Source organism: Suricata suricatta, chromosome 12 (genome assembly GCF_006229205.1).
Source record: "Suricata suricatta isolate VVHF042 chromosome 12, meerkat_22Aug2017_6uvM2_HiC, whole genome shotgun sequence".
Taxonomy (NCBI): Eukaryota; Metazoa; Chordata; class Mammalia; order Carnivora; family Herpestidae; genus Suricata; species Suricata suricatta.
The window spans coordinates 38,600,185-38,616,529 of NC_043711.1; the positions used below are offsets into that span (position 1 = coordinate 38,600,185).

The 16,345-nt window shown below is 36.1% G+C and overlaps 1 pseudogene; it reads right to left on the reverse strand.

The window, feature by feature from the left end:
- Positions 1-5: 5 nt before the first annotated feature.
- Positions 6-376, reverse strand: LOC115275009 (annotated as a pseudogene).
- Positions 377-16,345: the final 15,969 nt, after the last annotated feature.

Below are 16,345 nucleotides of genomic sequence, written 5' to 3' on the forward strand. Positions count from 1 at the left end.
GTAATCATATTTTTGATGAAGTCTCTGTGTCCTGGGGCATCAATGATGGTCACATAGTATTTGCTGGTCTCAAATTTCCACAAGGAGATATCAATGGTGATACCATGTTCACGTTCGGCTTTCAGTTTATCCAAGACCCAGGCATACTTGAAGGAGCCCTTTCCCATCTCAGCAGCCTCCTTCTCAAATTTTTCAATAGTTCTTTTGTCGATCCCACCACATTTGTAGATGAGATGTCCAGTAGTGGTAGACTTGCCGGAATCTACGTGTCCAATGACAACGATGTTGATGTGAGTCTTTTCCTTTCCCATTTTGGTTTAGGTTTAGCGGTGGTTTTCATGACACCTGTGCTCTGGCGGCAAACCCGTTGCGAAAAAAAAAACAAAAAACAGCAACACTTTCTACAATAGCCAAATCATGGAAAGAGCCTAAATGTCCATCACCTGATGAATGGATCAAGGAGATGAGGTTTATCTACACAATGGAATTCTACATGACAATGAGAAAGAATGAAATCTGGCCATTTGTAGCAAAGTGGATGGACCTCAAGGGTGTCATGCTAATAGTAAGTCAGGTGCAGAAGGACAGATACCATATGTTTTCACTCATAGGTCTAACAAGAGAAACCTAACAAAAGGCCATAGGGAGGGGAAGGAGGGAAAAGAGTTAGGGAGAGGGAAGGAGGCAAATCATGAGAGACTCTCGAATACTGAAAACGAACTGAGGGCAGAAGGGGGAGAGAGAAGGGGGAAGGGGGGTGATGGTCATGGAAGAGGGAACTTGTGGGGAAGAGCACTGGGTGTTACATGGAAACCAATTTGACAATCAACTATATATAAAAAAACAGAACCTGATTCAAAACCAAGAGTAGGACACTTAACTGACGGAGCCACTCAAGTGCCTCAAAATCGACTCTTAAATATAGAGAAACGATGGTTGCCAGAGGAAAGGTAGTAGCGAGGAAGGGTTTAAAAGATGAAGGAAAATAAGATGTACAAACTTCCCATCATAAAATAAATAAGCCAACAGAGATGAAATTTACAGCACAGGGAATATAGTCAATAAGATTATAACAATGTTGTTGGGTGATACATAATGACTACACATCATGGTGAGCAATGAGGAATACATGGAATTGTTGAATCATTATGCTGCACACCTGAAACTAATATCACACTGTATGTTAACTATATTTCAATAAAAAAAAGTAAACTGAAAGAAAAAAACCAGGTAGCAGACAGGATATAGCGCTGGGTGGTAGTTTGTGTATCCCTGCTCCAAATCACAGCTTTGTGTATATTGTGCTAGAAAAGACAACTTAATACAAATTTTCTAAAACCACTCTAACCTTTTGTCTACATTTTATGATAAATGTTTATTGTTAAAATATGTGCACATTTTTTTAAAGTTTATTTGGGGAGTGGAGGGGTTGAGGGAGGAGGGAATCCCAAGCAGGCTCCATGCTGTCAAGGCAGAGCCAGAGATGGAGCTTGATCTCACAAACCGTGAGATCGTGACCTGAGCAGAAATCAAGAGTCAAACGCTTAACCGACTGAGTCACCCAGGCATCCTGTGCACATTGTTGAAAACTGAGAAAGGTAGAAATTATCTCAGGAGAATAAAAATTAATTTAGTTCTACTACTCAAAAATAGAGGTTATGTATTAACATTATGTCCCTTTTTATATGTACTGTTTTTCACACAATAATATATAAGAATTTAACATCTTGATGTTTATATTTAATGTCACATTATAATTAGCACACAATTAAAACTTATAAACAATGATTCTTAATGCATGTGTAAAATTCTATCCTAAAAGTATTTCAAAATTTACTTATCCATGTTATAGAGTTGGGTATTTAGGTACTCCACTTTATCCCTATAATGTAATGTTTACATCAACATCTTTGTACTTAAATCGTTACCTTTTCGAATGATCACAAATACATGGAATTCAAGAATATTAATATTTTTGAGGCCTGCAACACACTTTTTAAAATTCTTTTAAATTCCCATCTATAGCCTCTGAAAGGTGTCCATTAAAATTTTAGTTACATAGACTCATCTTACAATTAGGAATCACTATCTCATTAAAAAGTAGAAATTTAGATTACATATTAATTTTTAAATTACTACATCCGATTCAAACTGTTTATCACTTGGCTAAAAGAAGTTTAAGGGTTGCTCTATGGCAAGACATAAGACATTTGTTTGCTCCAGATTTGGAGCTACAGAGGTAAGCACCACAGCAAAATCTCAGAGCCGTGTAATTAATCATCATGGACATTTCACTGTCAGTGAACATAAATCAAAAGGCAAGCACTTTTCCACCCTGAGTGATATGAAACCAGCATAAACATGGAGAGAGAAATCTGATGGCTGTCAGTGGCTGATATGTATTTTTCACTTCTCCTGCAAATAAGTGGTAGAATGTTGCACATGAATACTTTCTACCCTGTGATTTATTTTCTCTACCACATATTACTCAGATAGAGGAAAACTGGAGCAGAGGCTTTCTCCCAGCAACTTGGTGTAAAAATGCCAACAGATAAAATAATCTAAATATCAATTATAATTGCCCAGCAATACAGCCAGCTTAAAATGATCATGGCTCCTTCAAATGCTTGGAAACACTGTCTACTTCAAACCACAGGTGTAGGAGATTATATTTTTCATTCATTAAGGAATTTAAAAAACTACAAACAGCACATAAACGGGATCTCCTAGACCCAGATTAAAATCTCATTTTTGCCAGCTATTTTATTTCTATGTGATTTAAGACAATTTAACTATTCAAACCTGTTTTTCTTCAGTGCAAAAGGGATAAAATACTATCTGTATATCGTAAGTTGTAATTAAGAATAAACAAGATAATAGACACCAAAGGGACAGTGGAACCTGGAAAATAAGTCTCAATCAGTGTTGGTTGAATCAGAAGCTCTTCCTACATTCAAGGGATCAAAAACTTTTATGCTACCAATCTCAATAATTTGGTATTTCTCAGTGATGGCAAAGGTCAACTTTACCTTTTTATTTCATTGACTAAAAGAGTTTGAATAGTGTTTTAAATCATTAGAATCCTAATTATAATGTGTCTGCAACCCTTAAATAACTTTAAAGACTCATAAGCAAATTGATGCTTCAGAACAGCCCTGTTCAAAGTGAATATTTATATTAGCTGCCAAACCTCACATTTTTACAACCTTATGTTTGTATAAAATCCACAGTTCATTTTACTGTACACATTTTATATACACTATTACTGTTTCCTTCACTTTTATTAAAGAAGAGAAATGATTAAATCCTCATAAAGTGCATATTACGAACTCCCCAGAGTGAGCACACATAATATTGTATGAGATACTTATTGAATTCATCAGAGTTGGGTATGATGTACATCTATTATGGAATTCTTAAAAAATTCAGGTTTTTGACTTGAATGTAGTGCTTTAGTGGAAAAAAATTCCATTCCAGTCTTTAAAAAATAGATGCTACAGTATCCTTTTTAATTTTTTTTATGTCTTTATTTTATTTTGAGAGACAGAGAGAGAGAGGGAGATACATAATCTGAAGCAGGCTCCAGGCTCTGAGCTGTCAGCACAGAGACCAATGAGGGGCTTCAACCCGTGGTCTGTGAGATCATGACCTGACCCAAAGTCCGATGCTTAACTGATGGAGCCATGCCAGTGCCCCTTAGACTTAGGTTTAGATCACAAAAACTGTGGCTTCCCCAATGGTAGATAAAGTTTCTCTTCATTACATGAAGTTATTTCTCTTCATATCCTACTGCCACATTTACCAAGTCATTCAGTGTATTTATAATGACATCTTATAATCAAGGGCCTCTTATAATAATGACTTAATTGATTAAAGTAAAGGGATTAACTTGCTTTCCACTGATTTTACACGGCCCCATTGTCCCACAGTAATCCACGTGGGTCCAAATTTCCAAAAAATGGAGGAGAAGATCCCTAAAAAGAATATGCAGGACCATCCTTTTCTCACTATACAATTCAAAATGTACTTCCTAGGGATAATGCACCAGTGGTCCTAGGTGGCATCTTCATCTGTAGACAAGCAGTTCCATTCATGAGAGATAATTCATCAGCAGGAATTTAAAAGTGGAAGAATAGACCATCCTGAAGACTCTCATGAATATTTATATACAGACTCTTTCTCTGCCTTCACCAATGTATTTTCAAATCTCAAATACGTAGATCCCTCTTCACTGCTGGGAACATTCCTCCACTACTGACCAACTGGGGCTCAACCTAATTATTTAGTGGTCTTTGATTGAATTTGAGAAGCATTCACCCAGTTTTTTCAAAAAATATTTTCATTTAGGCAAGTGAAACAATGCCTCATCTTTCATTGCCCATACCTGGCAAGTGAATATTAGCATATATTGTTTTCATATATAATGCTGCCACCTCCCTGAAGAGCATAGAACACTATTGGTGAGTGGAAACTGTTATTATTTTTAAACATAAAAAGCAAATTGAATACACCATTCATTAAATGAAAATTTGGGGGATCTTCTTGAATTCCTACTTTAAATAATGCTTTTATAAAATTCCTTATTATAATCCCTACTTTCATACATCTTCATTAGTATACTTTTTGTATGTCTTCCCTACTTCTATAAGACTTTGTGTAATATTTCTAATATTTTGACCAACCCCAAATAGGCTTATATTTTCTTTAGGATTGGGGGCAGGAAATGCTGCTTTGGATGGTTTGCAAATATGCTCATTTCTTAAAATAAAACTAACATCTCAAGGTTCTATCAGAAGAGAACATGGAATGAGTTGGGGTGGACCTAAAAGTCTCCCTTGAGACACTTAAAACTACTTTAGCAAGGAGTTTAATGAGAGAAGCAGAAAACCACAGGGATCAGGCTAAGTCATAACACTGAGCCATATTATGTGAATGTGTTTACTTACAACACATTCCTATTATATATATGTGTATATATACATACACACACACACACACACACACACACACACATATATATATATATATATGTTACAGTGAAATGCAGACTTTTAATGAAATGGAGTAAAACATTTCATAAAAACATTAGGGAGCTGATATCTAAAGTATGCCATTGTCTAAATTACTGTAATTGAAGTTATTGTTAGGTTGTCAGAAGGGTGACTTCAAGAGTTCCCTAATTGGTCCCCAGGCATGCCAAGATTTCACCAGATAATGAAATTCTTCCATTAACCCATGCTCCCATAACTTACCCAGAGAAAACTGCTAGTTTCCAGGCTGGTGAAGATGTTAAACCTCCCACTGCTCTGTGTTTCTGATGGGTGCATTGATGCAGGGAAGAGAAAGGTTTAAAAACAATTGCTCATTCTGTATCACAGGCTTTTCTGGTGCGTAAATAGGTAGGTAGATAGGTAGGTAGATAGGTAGGTAGGTAGGTAGGTGGATGGGTGGGTGGATGGGGAGAGGAGTTATCAGTAAGTCATGAATCTCAAAAACATTCAGTATATTTCTAAGGACAGGGACATGGACCCTATAAAATTATATTGTTTACAAAGATGTATACCAGGCAATTCTATTTTTCTACTAATTTAAGTTCTATATATTTGGTTGCTGAAAAAGCCAAGCCCAGAAGAAAGAAGCTTGGTTGCATATGGTATTTTGCTCAGGATTAATGATTTTATTCAACAGTTTCTGTGCTTACTTCTGTGAACCTGCCTAGACATACAAGACCAGAAATTTCTACAGGTAAAACCACCAATACCACTGGCGTATGTTCTACATGCCAGGTCCAAGATCACATTACTGAAGGAGAGAAATAGAAGTACACTCAGAGAAATGAAATGAGCAGCAATGAGGTGACTGACAGAAGCCCACTGATGGTCTTCACTTTTCCATAATTATATTATGACCTTCCTCACCATGAAACAAAATGGCCACATATTTAGAGGAAGACAAAGAAAGAAAAGCGGGGGTTAGAAAAGAGAGAGAATGAGGATAAAGGGACAGAAGATCATGCTGGACTCTGGACTCTTAACATTAGTATTCCATCTGCCTACATACTTTTTAAAAAAATTTGTATAAAATTACAGTTTATTTTCTAAATGTTTGATAGAATTTAACCAGTAAGTCAAAATTAACCTGAAATTTTATGGGATACATAAATCAACTTTTTATTTTAGAATACTTTTAGATTTGCATAAAAGTTGCCAAGATAGTACAGAGTCGCCATTTATCCTTCACTTAATTTTCCCCAATGGGGGGTTTTTCCACCTTAGCATGATTGACATTTCAGGCTGGATAATCCTTTGTTGTGGAGGCTGGCTTATGCATCATAGAACATATACTAACATGTTTAGCCTTTACCCACTAGATGCTGGCAGCACTGTTGCCCAAACTGTGACAGCAAAAAATGTGTCCAGAAGGAGACAAAATTATCCGTGGTGGAGAATCACTACCCTAATGTTAACATCTTACACAACCATAGTACATCTGTAAAATCTAAGAAATTAATCCTGGTACATTACTATTAACTATAAACTGTTCAGATTTCGACAATTTTTCTATTAGCATCCTTTTTTTCTGTCTGAAGATCCAATCTAGGATATCATATTGCATTTAATAAGGAAAGCATATGAATTACAAATCAAAAATTTTAACTGATAAAGGCCTCTTCAGCCTATTACTTCTGGGATCAGTTTTGATTTAAAAAAAATTCTCTCAAAGATTTTGCCCATTTAATCTAAATTGTTAAATTTATTGACCTACATTTGGTTGGTCATGATATTTATTTCCCTTTTGTTACCTATAGAATATGCAGGGATATCCAATATTCACTTCTGATGCTGGTAATTTATACTTTATCTCTTGTTGCTTGATCACTATGGCCTGAGGTTTGCTTGGTGTCTATTTTATTGAACCTTTTAAAAAACAAGCTTTCAGTTTTAATTATTTTCTCTTTTGGTCTATTTTTTCTTCCTATCTTTACTATTTCCTTCCTTCTGCTCTTGGTTTAACTTGGTCTTCTTTTTCTAGCTTCTAGAGATGAAAACTTAGATTTTTATTTGAGATCTTTCTTCTTTTCCAATATAATTTAAGGCTATAAATACATTTCTATGCCACTTTGGATATATCCCAGAAAATTTGGTATTTGTGTTTTCATCTTCACTTAGTTCAAAATAACTTTTCTTGTGTGGGTAATTCTCCTTTTGGGGGGAAGGGGGGTGGGGGAAGGGGGTGATGGTCATGGGGGAGAGAAGCACTGGGTGTTATGTGGAAACTAATTTGACAATAAACTATTATTTTTAAAAAGTGTATGTTTGATTTGCAAATGCTTAGGGATACTCTGGACATTTTTTTCTCTTAATAACTTATTGTTTGGTAGTAAAATGTTCTCTGTACAGTTTCAATTCTTAAATGTATCGAGTTGTTTTATGACCCAGGATATGATTAACTGGGTAGATATTACATGTGCATTTTTTTTAACATTTATTTTTGAGAAACAGAGAGAGACAGATCACGAGCAGGGGAGGGGCAGAGAGAGAGCGACACACAGAATTGGAAGCAGCTCCAGGCTCTGAGCTGTCAGCACACAGCCTGATGCGGGGCTTGAACCCACGAACTGTGAGATCATGACCTGAGCCGAAGTCAGACGCTTAACCAAATAACACCCAGGCGCCCTTACATGTGCATTTTAAAAGAATGTGTAGTCTGCTGTTGTTGGGTGGAACATTCCATAAATATGAATTTAGTCAAGTTGATTTATAATGTTTATCAAATCTTCAATACCCTTCCTGCTTTTTGTTCTACACGTTTTATTAGTTCTAGAGGAAATAAAGTAGCAATTTCCTTCTTAATCATAGATTTGCCTCCTTCTCCTTTCATTTTTGTTTTACATCAGGTATCCTGAAGTTGCTGTTACGTGCAGACACATTTCAGATTCTGGGTCCTCCTGAAGAATTAACCCTTTGTCTTTATGAAATGTCCTCTTCATGCCTGGAAATATTCCTTGATATTGTCTACTTGCACAATATTTATACTGCCACTCCAATATTTTTATACTTAGTTTTTTTCATGGTGTATCATTTTCAATTCTTTTTCTTTTTTTATATTTATGTTTATTTTTAAAGAAGATTTCTTATATGCAGAATATAGTTAAGTCATGGTTTTTTGTTTTGTTTGGTTTTGGTTTTGGTTTTTTTACCTAATGAGACAAATTCATTTGCCTTCATTTCTCAAATGTTTTTTTTTTTTCTGGTTATAGAATTCTAGGTTGACAGTTTTGGTTTTGGTTTCATTTCAGTATCTTCAAAATGTTGTTCCCTAGATGAGTGGGGCAGGACAGATTGCAGAAATAAGAGTCACACACATATGACTGATTTCCTGCAAAGGTGCCAATGCATGTCAGGGAGAAAGTCTTCTAAACAAATTATCCTGTAACAATTGAATAAAACTATGTACCTTCTCTCCATATCTTTGCAAACGTTTTTCAACTTGATATCTGAATGGGCTTGAGTTTGATTCTCGACTACCTTCTCTTCTCCAGCATTCCTATAACTTAAGAGCTTCTCAGAGCTTGGGGGGAAAACTAACCTCACACCCATCTCAACCATGCTCAGAAATGAATACAAGATGGATCATAGATCTGAATATAAAGCTAAAATTATAATGTATCAAGAAAAATAGGAAAATTATTTATGTCCTTGAAGTAGACCATTAGTTACTGGGAAAAACAGCATAAAGTACATAAAAATGGATAAATTAGACATGATCAAAATGAAAAACTTCTAATTAAAAGACATGATTAAGAAATGGAAAGATAAGCAAAGACAGGGAAAATCTTCACAATACATATATTTGACCAAAGACTTATGTCTAGATTATTTTAAGAACTCCTAGAAATCAACAATAAAAAGACAAGCCAGTAACAAATGGACAAAACACTTGAATAATTATTTCCAAAAAAGTAAGTTCCCTCATTTTCTGGCTTATGTAATTTGCGATGAGAAGTCTGCAGTCATTCTTAATTTTTTTCTTAGTATATGCCCTTTTGTCTGGCTGCTTTGAGATTTTCTCCTTAATCACTGGTTTTTGGAAGTTTGACTGTGAGTAAGTGTCAATGTCAATGTTGTGTAAGCATGTGTGTGTTAATCTTGTTTAGATTTTTTGAGCTTCTTAGATCTGTGGCTTTATAGTGTTTGGCAATGTACTGTTGAAACAAATGCAAAACTTTTTTTGAATATTGCTGAAGTATTTGAAAGTGCTCTCATTTGTTCAACTAGACTTCCTTTTTTCCACTTTTGTGATTTTTACTACATGTTACCTTGTCAGAAGTCTTGATATTATTTCACAGGTCATTGCTCTCCTTTTTGCAGTCTCTTTCTCTCTGTGCTTCATGTTGAAAGTTCCCATTTCTGTGTGTGCAAATTCACTCATCTTTTCTTCTATAGTGCCTAATCTTCTGTTCATCCAATGAAAGGTTTTTTTAAAATATTGTTATTTTAATTCTAAAATTCCATTTGTTTTTGTATTTTATTTTTCTCCCTTCACATGTCATATTTTCCTTTAAATCTTTTCCTTAGTCCTATATATTACACTGACAATAACTGTTTAAAAGTCTTTACCTACTATCATTTCTCTATCATCAGTCGACTAAGTGTTTTTCTCTTATAAATTGTTTTCATTTCCTTCTTCTTTGAATGTTATTGTTTATTTTTTAAATATTTTTATGTTTTTTTATTTATTTTTGAGAGAGATGGAGACAGCATGAGCAGGGGAGGGTCAGAGAGAGAGGGAGACACAAAATCTGAAGGCAGGCTCCAGGCTCTGAGCTGTCAGCACAGAGCCTGATGTGGGGCTCAAACCCACGAACCGTGAGACCATGACCTGAGCTGAAGTCAGACGCTTAACTGTTTTTATTTTTGATGGATGACAGATATTGTGGATTTTATAGTGTTGAGTGTTAAGTACTGGATTTTACCGAGTTTTCTGAAAGGGATCTAGATTTTTTTTTTGGTCAAAGACTTCAACAATTATTACAAATCTATTTGATCCTCTCAGGGTTTGCTTATAAGCTTTCAAAGGATTGTCTATTGTAGTCTTTACTCTCGGGATAATTTAATTAAAGTACCACCACCCTGGAGTTTCCAGTATATTTTATGCTGATTCACTGATGTCTCTCCACTCTGGCTGGTCACAATTCAGAAGGCTCCTGCCTTATATGAACTTTCGTTTACAGCTCCCCAGTAATTATTAATTCCCTTCCAGCTGTTCTATGCTCAGTCTCATGGAATTTTACCCTACCTCTCCACATACTTGTATTAACTCAAAAATGAGAGAATTTTTCTGCAGATCTCCAGTGTTTTCTTTCCTTTTCTTCTCTCTCCTGATCCCTCCTTCCCTTTCTCTCTCACTGTGTAATTGCCTTCTGTCCCATGCTCTACACTCAAATTCTAGTGGCCACAACATTCATTCCTGAATCCTGATCTCTGTCTCTTCAACTCAGCAAGATAACTAGGCTTTGGGTTCTTTCTATACCACAGTGGACAAGGCACTTCTAGGAAGACAGTTGGAATACACCTAGGATTCACTTGTTTGCTTGCCTTCTCTAATGAATCACAGTCCTATTTTGCCTGCCTCCCCATAATCAAAAATCATTGTTTTTTGTATTTTATCCAGTTTTCTATGTGTTGTATATCAGATGCTACTTTCTGGACATAACTGCAAGTCTTTGTACAGCCTCCTGATCGAACTGTTTGCCTCCACTAATTTTAGTGATGACACTACAAGTGTGCTGGATGCTGTACTGGGTAATGTCTTAAAATAAATCAGTTAACTTTGATATGGGAAGTTCTGCTTCTTCCCAAACATTCAGAGTCCAGAGGTCCTAAGGGTAGAAACTAACTTGAACCTACTTCTTCTTGACTCTTAGTTCACTACTCTTTATACTTTAAGGAACAGTATCTTATTTACAGAGACTTATTGATAACATCTCTGAAACACAATTTATCCATGTAATTTTCCATTTCTAGTATGTTTTTTCAAAGTTTCATCTGTTCTTACCCTCTGTTTTGAGAAACTGTAGATGTTAATGTGTTCACTTAATAGATAGAGCCATCTGAATCTCAGTAGACCTGTCTCAAGACTCTGTAAGTAGTAAACAGTAAGAGGAAGTAGGAAACAAGAAACAATTATATCACTGAAAATCAAGAATAACATCCCTTCCATTAGACCCAGTGGAGAATAGTAGTTATTTAACTCATTTATTTTCAAGAAATCAAATCTTAAAATACTAAATTCTTAATTTAAATTAACATCTTCAATCTACTCTTCCAGCATACCCTCTCAAATCTGATCTCCAGAAAATTAAATGAGGTTTACATGCACTGACATTCTGTCAACCATATCCTTAAGAAATAGATCCCAGAGTCTGCCTTGTTTGAAATGACTGTCATGAGTTGACTTGTAAAAAGTAATTGGTTCTATAATTTCATACATGTCAAAATCTGCAACATACTGTTTCCTAATTGCTGTTTTGTGTGTGCACATAGGTATAAAATCAATTTAGCTGCTCGGGTAGTTCTCTGGCACTGTGTATATGCCACAAAATAATAAAATGTAAGGATTATTTCTAGCCTGTAGCTCAAGCTTTTCAAAGCCTTTCTGTCTCATCTAAAAGATTATGTCAAGGTCATAGAGTCTTCTGGGACTCAGTTGTCTCCACTATAAAATGGCAGTCAGAAATAATTGACATAAGTAACTTTAAGGTTTTTTCCATTCCTAGTATTTTAGAATTCTATTTTTAGGAATTTTTAGATGGCATTGTATCAATTAGGAACACCTATTAATTGGCATGTTCATGCCCATCTAGAGTAGTAATTATCCAGGTTCAAAATGGTATCAAGTCAACCAAGTAAGATAAAGTATTTTCTGTATACATGCAATGTTTAGTGCCTTCTAATTATATGAAAATCAGTGAAAACCGTCTAAAATGTTAGCTATGAATAGTACACAGAGATAATTTTTCCTAATGATTCTGAAAACATAGCATGCATCAGAATTCCCTGGAGAGCTCGTTACAACACTGATTGCTGGGCCCTACCCCAGAAGGTTTTGACTCAGTGGGTCTGGAGGGAATCCAGAGAATCCAACGTCCTAAAAGATTCCCAGGTGATGCTGATGCTGCTGGTTCTAAGATCATCCTTGAAGAACCCCTGATTTAGCCAAACGCATTGCTTTCCTCTAGTCCAATATCCCATAGATTAATGAAAAATAGGTGTCGAGATGATCGCCCATTCAACATCATAAAATAAGCCTGTTCCTGAACCAGTTCCCCTGGTCATTAGTCCTTCACATTGTTTCTGCATGATCTTCCATACTGTCTTAGTTTTCTAGAATATTCATACATATGTCCTAAAGGATGTTATTAATGTGTTTCTCTGGATTACTTGTTATAAGGTTTCTTTTGTAGACATAGTAGAGTGCACAAGCCAAGGCAGAAGGTTTATAACTTAAGAAATGAAAAATGGGGTAATTATATGTTACCTGCCTTTCACTCTCATAAGTATAATTTAGTATCAGCCTTTTTAACTGCAACCTATTATTTTTATTTTTTGTAGCCCCCTGACATTGAAAAAGTGCTAGTATTCATTCAATTGTCATAAATATAAGTTAAAATGGAACCACTTTATGTAATAATACAATATTTAAAATTAAATATAAAGGGTATGACAAAGGGAATATAAAGGAAATATATGACAAAGCTATAAAGAACACCATATATCCTATAAGCAAATCAGCTATGAGATTTTAGTAGTACATAATATGGATGTGTCTTAAGGTAGAAATCCCAAGAATTGCAATTATAAAACTTGTAACTGTTTCATGAATTTGAAGACAAAAGATTTTTAAAAACTATCGCTTGGGTAAATCCCCAGCAGATGCATAGGGGCACGTGTACTCTAATGTTCATAGCAGCACTTTCAACAATAGCCAAATCATGGAAAGAGCCTAAGTGTCCATCACCTGATGAGCAGATCAAGAAGATGTGGTATATATACACGATGGAGTACTACATGGCAATGAGAAAGAATGAAATATGGCCATATGTAGCAAAGTGGATAGACCTCGAGGGTGTCATGCTAAGTGAAATAAGTCAGGCGGAGAAGGACAGATACCATATGTTTTCACTCGTAGGTCTAACAGGAGAAACCTAACAGAGAGCCATTGGGAGGGGAAGGGGGAAAAAGAGTCAGAGAGAGGGAGGAAGTCAAATCATGAAAGACTCTTGAATACTGAAAACTAACTGAGGGCTGAAGGGGGAGGGGGAAAGGGGAAGGGGGATGATGGGCATGGAGGAGGACACTTGTGGGGATGAGCACTGGGAGTTATATGGAAACCAACTTGACAATAAACTATACAAAAAAGAAAAAAGAATAAAACTATCTAGCACTGTTAGTGCATAATGCAAAACAACAAAGTTCAATGGAGCTGTTTAATCCTGTTTTGTAATTCTAACCATTCCAGCTGAACCTCTTAGATGAAGCAACTCTTGGAGTAAGGGAAGAAAGAAGTGACAGAGGAAGGGAAAGGAGAAGTAATGTAGAGAGTGTAAAACAAAGCTGCACTTCAGACCACCAGACCCTGATAAAACTGACAGAACTCACTGAGACTGGCAAGTCCCGGAAACTGGAAAGACTGAGGCCAGTCCAAATGACAGGCTATTAATTGGGGCTTCTTTTTGTCCCTTCTGGGCTAGCTAAGCAATAAATCACAAGTTGTGGAATAGTGCAACTTTGGAAACTACTTGTCAGAGGCACTAGTCCAGATTAATAGGATTCTAGGAAGTGGACTAATTAAGTCAACATCAACACCTTTTCCCCAATTCTCTAGTTCTAATTTTTTTAAGACGGTAATGAGAACTGAGTATTGATTAAGACCTGGCTCACCATTGTTTAAAAGAAGAGCAACCATTAGCCAAAAGCATGTACTTTTATCTTTCTTCTATTTCATCATTTCTTTTTTTATAGCTGCATTGCTTATGCAGGAAGGTTAATCTCAACCTCAGCTTCCCATTAGGACCACCTGGGGAGTCTCAGAAAATAATAGAGGAATAGATGCCTAAACCCCAGCCCAAAATAATTAAATAAAAATATCTGTAACTGGGGCCACCTCAGTTTTTTCCGACATGCAGCCTGGTATGAGAAAATCTCTTCTAAAACCATGTTCCCAAAAGTTGACAGTGTCCAGTTATTTTTCCTCACAATGCAACATCAAGATATATTTTCTGTAGATGAAACTAGTAATAATTTCCACTCAGAAAGGAAGGAGGGTAGATGAGCCAAGAACACAGACTCTGGTACCAGACTGCCTGGGTTCAAGTCCCCTGGCATACCATTTATTTATTAGCTGAGCAACGTCACTCACGTCACTGAGTCAATCTCCCTGTCTTTCACTATAGAGAGTGAAAGAACACTACTCTGTAAAAGAAGGATAGTGCTTTTATTTATGACATAGGATTATTCTGAGATTAAATTCCTTAAAACAGTGCCTGTTACACAGAACTATCATTAATTCCAAACCTCTCCAGGAAACAAAATAGCCAAAGTGCAGTCTTTAGAGTGAGATAGATTCATTATCAGGGTCAAGAGTAAGATAGATTCATTTCTAGGTTCTGATTCTGCCAACACATCAACTGGGGAATGCTGCAAAAGTATTTAATCTCCCTGGTAATTCATAAAATAGAGATAATAATTGTTCCTATCTTATATGGGTATTGGGGAGATTAAATGAAACAGTTTATGTCATGGGTTTAGCATAGAGCTGGCTCCACAGTGAGTTCTTGTTATAATTCTCACAGCTAACCTAAGAGAAAGGAATGGATTAATTATACACTCCAGTAAGATCTTTGGTTGGCTTTTCCATCTCAGGTGAGAGAGAGCATTGAGTTTGTGGAGGTCCCCAATATCTTCCCTGGGAGGAAAAAAAAGGAGAACAATTCATAAAGGAAATGGTCAAGCTTGAAACTGCAGACCTCAGTTACCCCTGGGACAAAATGGATTTTCATCATTAAAGCCTGCTGTCTCGAGCCCAGATGCAAGAGCCAAAGGCATCTTAATTACAAACAGCTCTGCAAATTCATCTCCATAATTCTAATACTTCAAAAATTAACCTCTTGTCCTGAGAAGGTAAAGTTAAATGTCAGTCCCAGATGGAACCCAAAGGGGCATTCAGATTTAACATCAGCACCACAGCTGGCCACATGGCTGTGTATTCTTTCTCCAAATCGCCATTGATTTTTCCCAAAGGATAGCTCTTAAAATATTTTAAAAATAAAGATTTGAGGAAGAATTCTTTTTTCCCCTCAATTTTACCTGGAGATTCAATAAAAGTTGAATTTGTATTTGGCCCAAAGTTTCATTTTGAGTAGGGAGATGGTGAGAGGCAAGATAATTCATTTATTGGCTTTTGCAGGTCAGTATAGAAAAGGAAGAGGTATCTAAACCCTGCTGATTATATGGTAGAGCTTTCTACTGGCTTTAAAGATAAACAAAACTGTCCTCATTTTATAACTGAATGCAAAAATTTATCTAGCCTCTGGTTAGCCATAAGAAAACAAAATGGATCCAAAAAATATAGCCCCAATGGGTGTGAACGATCCTGTGTTTACAAGTAAGTCAAACACATCCCATCCATGCCACCCAAAGCAGTTGCCTAGTCAGATCATATAATGGAGATGAAAATAATAGTAGGACTACCACTGTTTCAATAATTAATCTTTGAGCTAAGCATTTTTAAAAGAAATATTATGTACAGTATGCTGTCAAGAATAACACGTAATGTTCATGAGCAAAGAGTAATAGATGGATCCTGCCAGAAATAATATTAGTTACATAGTTCAAGTAAAAGAGGCAAACAAACAAAGTGTCATGTGAACGCACCAGGAAACCCAGGTGCCCCATATATTTTTTAAGAAAAGCAAAATTTTGTCTAGATTAATGGAAATACCCCATATGAAAGTACAGGCGAGATACCCCATATGAAAGTATGGAAGAGGATTGTGAACTTCAGAAAGGAAAGGGCTCTCATCCCTATTTTACAGGTCGGGAAATCAAGAGCCATAGGCTGATAGATGGCTTTCCCAGAAAAACAAACAAACAAACAAAAAACCAAAACAACAACAACAAAAAACTAACCTCCTTCTCTGCTTCAGTTTTTTGGTGGAATTATCTTGTAGGATTGATTTATAAAAGCTCAGCTCTTTGATAAGATGCTTCTCTAGTAGTTCCCCAAACCCATCCCTGGGTTGGTTGAGCGTCCGGCTTTGACTCAGGTCATAATCTCGCAGTTC